Source organism: Mus musculus, chromosome 12 (assembly GCF_000001635.26).
Source record: "Mus musculus strain C57BL/6J chromosome 12, GRCm38.p6 C57BL/6J".
Classification (NCBI taxonomy): domain Eukaryota; kingdom Metazoa; phylum Chordata; class Mammalia; order Rodentia; family Muridae; genus Mus; species Mus musculus.
This window is the reverse complement of record NC_000078.6, coordinates 43,848,776-43,854,775: the sequence shown is the minus strand read 5'-3', so window position 1 is coordinate 43,854,775 and position 6,000 is coordinate 43,848,776. Positions and strand designations below refer to the sequence as shown.

Here is a 6,000-nt window from a genome sequence, read left to right as displayed (position 1 = left end):
AATTCTACCCAGCTATGATGCCTATGAGCTAGAACAGCATAGTACAATAGCCTTGAGGGTGCAATAGTGGCATACATACCTTATGTCTTGGTGGTAACCAACAGTCTCCTAATTGGACTTATGGTCTGTTCAACAAGAGGAAAATGATGCCTAGTACTAGAGACCTAGCCAACTAACTATTGCTAAAGTAGTTGTGGATCTTGGAGGAGATTTTATAACTGCCACCTTTCTAAACCAGGGTAATTACTAACTACATTCTAAATATTTATTCTTGTGCCCACAGGTTAGTGTAGTTCTCATTTCTTATTAAGGAAACTCCTTTCTTGCAACAGACAGAGACCATTGCAAAAATCCACAACAGATCAAAATGCACAGAACAAGAGACTGTGTGATGCCTAGTCTGAACATCTACAATATAACCCATCCACGTAAGAGTTAAGGATAATTGTGAAGGAGAGGTTATAAAATCTTTAAGAGCCAGGGGATCAAGGAGTTTGCTATGATAATTGCCAGAAGCTGGAAAGAACCCAGATGTCCCTCAACAGAGGAATGGATACAGAAAATGTGGTGCATTTACACAATGGACTACTACTAGGTATTAAAAACAATGACTTTATGAAATTGGTAGGCAAATGATGGCTCTGGAGTATATCATCCTGAGTGAGGTAACCCAATCACAAAAGAACACACATGATATGCACTCACTGATAAGTGGATATTAGCCCAGAAGCCCAGAAGCTAGGAATACCCACATGAAACTCAAGACAAAGGAAGACCATAGTGTGGATACTTCTATCCATCTTAGAATGGGGGAACAAAACACCCATGGAGGGAGTTACAGAAACAAAGTGTGGAGTAGAGACTGAAGAAATTACCATCTAGAGACTGACTCATCTGGGGATCCATCCCATTTACAATCACCAAATCCTGACACTGTTGTGGATGCTAACAAATGCTTGCTGACACTGATATAGCTATTTCCTGAAAGGCTCTGCCAGTGCCTGACAAATACAGATTGGGATGCTCACAGCCATCCATTGGACTGAGCATAGGATCCTCAATGAAGGAGCTAGAGAAAGGACCCAAGGAGCTGAAGAGGTTTGAAGCCCCATAGGAGGAACAACAATATGAACTAACCACTACCCCCAGAGCTCTCAGGGACTAAACCACCAACCAAAGAGCACACATGGTGGGACTCATGGCTCTAGCTGCATGTTCAGCAGAGGATGGCCTAGTTGTATATCAATGGGAGGAGAGGCCCTTTGTCCTATGAAGGTTGTATGCCCCAGTGTGGAGGAATGCTAGGGCCAGGAAGTTTGAGTGGGTGAGTTGGTGAGCAGGGCGAGGGGGAAAAGAATAGGGGGGAAGTTTTTTTCAGAGGAGAAACCAGGAAAGGGGATAACACTTGAAATGCATATAAAGAAAATATCCAATAAAAAATTAAAATTAAAAACATCAAAAAGAAGTTTGCTATGATAAATTATGTCCTAGGAATGTCAGAGAAACTGTACCATGAAGTCTCATTAACATGACTACATAAATAGATTTGAACAATGAAGACAACAACAGATATGCTAACATGAAAGAAGGAAAGCTCAGGAGCCCTCAGTCCTAGACAATGAAGTACATGTAACTAAGGAATACTGAGAGGTTGAGATATGGCATTCCCATGAAGAGCACCCCAGTCAGTCATCCAGTACCACATGCTCACCCTTGAATATATAATACAAGTAACATTAGTCAAATGAACAGATATATACATATATGTGTGTGTGCATGTGTGTGTATGTATGTGTATTCATGTGTCAACTATAAATAGATATGTATTTTAAATATGTAAACTGTTTGAAGATTCAGATGGTAAACAGAGGAAGTAATAGGAAGAGTTGGAGGGCAGAAAAGAAAGGGAGGAAATTATTTAATTATAATTTAAAAAATTATATATTATAAAATGTCCATTTTTAGGTTATCAATGGGGTTTGAGAATGCAAAAAAAAATCTCTGTTCATTAAGTCATAAGTGAAGAACTGGGATACGTTTGTTCTCTATGATTTGTTCAATGTTGATTCTAATACTATATCATTCTACTATTTCTATAATCTTATTGTTTTCCTGATATTTTTAATGTACATTTTAGATGGTTAGTGTGTTTGAATCACAGTACTTCCCTTTCCAAATAGAGTATATTTGTCTCAGGCTTGCTGAGCAATTTCTTCTGATTTAGTGATGAGGTTTCTTCTCCAAGTGTCCTCAAGTTGTTAAACTTCATAATTCAATGCAGACTGATCCTTGTATGACAACTGCAGACAGTATTGCAGCCAGAGGCCTTGACCTCTGTGTCTCTCCCCAACCATTATCACTAGTTGGCCTTCTGTAAGTCAATATCAAAGCCTAGTGAGGCATCTCTGTGGTTGGCACACAACTTCTACACCCACACATTCTATCATCCAGTTCTCTAAGAATGAGTTCTGCAATGATCTTTTAAATTGTAGAATCAGTGATATGTATATGAGAATGTCAACATTTCATTGAAAAAAAGAACATGATGGGTAGGAATAGAGTCTATAGACTTTATAAAAATTAGTAAAAGCCCTTTTGCTCCTCTCTGCTTTTCATGCCATTCATCTGCAATAAAACCTACAAAGGAAAGTAAAGACTAAGTCTGTGAGTGTATCATAACCTCCTCACCACCAGGAGCTTAGAACATCCTTAAAGGTTTTTATTCCTTTGTTGTTGCTTTTTTTTGGCTGATGGTTGAGTTCAAGAGAGCTAAAATAGTCGTGTGATGCTGCATATTAGCATGTGTACTATTTCTTTCTTGGAAATAAGGAAGTGAATATGAAGCTGTGATTAAAAGATGGAGACACTGAGATTTATGATGTGTAGCCTCAAAAGCTATGCTTCTCTTGGTTTTCAGGGAATTTGAGAAGGTGGTTAATGGTCTGTGTAACTGATCTTCCTTGTTATAATGAAAGAGCAGTGAAAGTCTCTGATACAAGTACATGTTTGAATCACCTGGTCTATGTTGAAGGAGGCCTCATGGCAACTCCTGTCCTTGTCTGGTAGTTTTAAATGGCCTACAGTCAGGCTTGTAGGGAAAAGCATTTGATGAGGCAATCTAAAGTCCTGAAATGAGGGACTATTAGGCCAAAGAGAAATAAAAAATTAAGCAGGGCTTTTCCCCAAAGCTCTAAAACTTGGTCTCTACTTTTCTCCCTGTAAGTGTGTGGATTTGGCCCACTGAAGCTGAAATCAAACCGACTGCAGGGCAGAGCTTAGCAATAGTGCTATAAAACACCACAGGGCCATGAAGCAGTTCCTGAGTTAATAGAGGGCAGATGCAGCGAAGGCAAGGACTAGAGACATCTGAGAAGATTGCATTCCCATTCCAGGCACAACAGGTAAGGAAGGACTTGGACAACACTGCTGTCTGTCACTTGCACTGCTCTTTCCATCAGTAACCACGTGTTTTAAAAGCATCTTCTATGTACCTGCAGTATAAAAGATATGACTTCCTAATGAGATTGTCTTGTAATTGGAAAGGGGAGGATTATATTAAACAATTTCATTGAGAATGATAAAATCCTCAGGATCAAGTATAAGATTATAATATAAAGATCCTGAAAAAGAGGACGTATTAGGATATGTTTTTTTTATGAAAGTAAGTGTGAGTCATGGACGATTTTATAACAATGCTTGGGAACTCTTGACTTTTCAGGAATCATATTCACAATTCACCGTGTAATGTATATACATTTTTGTTCAGGATTTTCTTGGGAAGAAGATTGATAATCATGTTTTTTTCTTTATTTTTATTTGACAAATTAAAATTGTATTACTTACTGTATATAACATGTTGTTTTAAAATTTGCATAGATGTGGCATAAGTAAATCCAGACAATTTGCATAAGTTTCATCTCACAGACTTGTGTTCCACATGGTGAGAACACTTTAAAATCTGTATTTTTCAAGCATACAATGCATTGTTATTAACTTTCAGTACTAAATTGCATACTGGTGATGTAGAACCCAATTCTTCCCACATGTTTCTATTGAAATATCTTTAAGTGGCTTATATAATTAAATTAAGAATCAATGACTATTTTTCCCACCCCTCAGTCACTATTTTATAGTCATAATTTTTTACTGAAAATTTTAAAGAAATGATTGGATAGAAAATTGTATCAAATTCTTAAATAAAGAAGCACAGTTTTCCAGTTTATTCTAAGCATTACCCAAGTGCTTCAGAAACAATGTATATAGGTATAGCTTAAACTGTAGAGTACAATATATGTTAGTCCCATATGTGCCCCCTTGGTAGCAGTTTATCCTATTTCTACATGTGTTTCTCTTATTTCAATTAATGGCTTCTTAAATATAGTAATTCATGGTTGTTTGAATTTGCATAGCAGGTTAATGGGTTGATTATAAAAAACAATTGCATGCCTTGGTTTGACATATCATCTTATGCCTAAATCCTTTATGAAGATAGGTTGTTCCCCTAGATTGGGCTCCTGGTCATGTTGCTTGCCCCTGAGTAGGAGACAAAGTTCATTTGTAGTGAATAATGGTAAACATTAAGCAGAAATTACTTAGTTCATTGCTCACAACCTTCTTATTGAAGTGAAATCAAAGGTATTTTGAAAAAGGGAAATCAATTATCTTTGATAACCCATGGTATATATGAATAGACACTGGGAAGTTTTGATGCATATATATATATATATTTCAGCTAACACTTCTGTGGCTATTCTAAAGAAAACTGGTCACAAGATACAGAGGTGAGCTTGCTTTGGCATAGATAAATCAATATATGTATGTATGTATATATATATATATATACACATATATACACACACATATATGTATACACACATATATGTATATATATATATATATATATATATATATATATATATGTACATATACACACATTCACACACACACAGAGACACACACACATATATACACACATATATGATGCTGTGGTTGTAATTGTAAAGTTTTAGAAAGTTACATTCCTCCTTCTGTGTCTTTTATCATAATGGTAAAAATTTTAAGCTAATGCCCAATTTATAAATTTCTCAAAATATTTCCCGAGGGGAAATTGTAACAGTGAGAAAATTTAAACTGTGCTTTGATATAATTGGTTTTTCTTTAACTATGGAAGGTTTAACTAGCCCTGAGTTTCAGAAGAAAACATTTCCCTAAGAAGAGCAATGATTAAAAGTCAACGGGAGGTTGCCTGAAAATGTGGGACAAAGCCTGCCAACACTTAGAACAGAAATGTGTGAGCTTTATAAAATTAACTCTGTCCTTGTCATAGCTATGCTTTCATTTGACATATTTCAAATTGCAGACTTGTGGGTCATCTTGAACACATTACTTGTAAACTTTATTTCTGTGGTGTTTTAACCTACATTATATATACAAGAACTAGACCAAAGGAATCCAGACTCCAAAACAGTGGAATCTGATTCTGAGAGAAAATCTAATTGCCTTGGAAGGGCTCTTTTTTTTTTTTTTTTTTCAGCTAACACTTATGTGGCTACTCTCAAGAAAACTGGTCACATAATCCAGAGGTGAACTTGTTTTGGCATAGATGAATCAATACCCATGTCAAACGAAATCTGTGGAGTGTGAGAACTCTGGGGAATGTATATGCTGCCTGTGTAATGAAGAGACAAAGATAGCAAAGTTGGGTATAAAAGCAATGCAATTTTTAAATTATATTGACCTCAGTAGTTTTTCCAAATGGGAAAGGGTTAAACAGTAGTTATATGTATATTAAATCACCTGTATATCAATGCATTCTGTTTCAAACAACAATAAATGAGAAATAGTTCTACAAACTTAAGTAGGTTTACCTTTTGTGAGGCTTTCTGCTAACCATTTTACATGATAAATAGCTGAAAACATCTGTTATTTCGTTTGGGGAAAAGATTCATTTACTTCTCTCCTTGAAAATTCACTGAGCCACACAAGATCACACAAATTAGT

At 36.0% G+C, this 6,000-nt stretch overlaps 1 long non-coding RNA gene across 1 annotated transcript in view; it reads left to right on the top strand.

The window, feature by feature from the left end:
• The first annotated feature begins 3,272 nt into the window (after positions 1-3,272).
• Gm33384 overlaps positions 3,273-6,000 on the top strand; it is a 224,328-nt gene continuing 221,600 nt past the window's right edge. The window contains exon 1 of the long non-coding RNA XR_381562.2: positions 3,273-3,401. This is a non-coding gene — a long non-coding RNA (predicted gene, 33384). The remainder of the gene's footprint in view (positions 3,402-6,000) is intronic.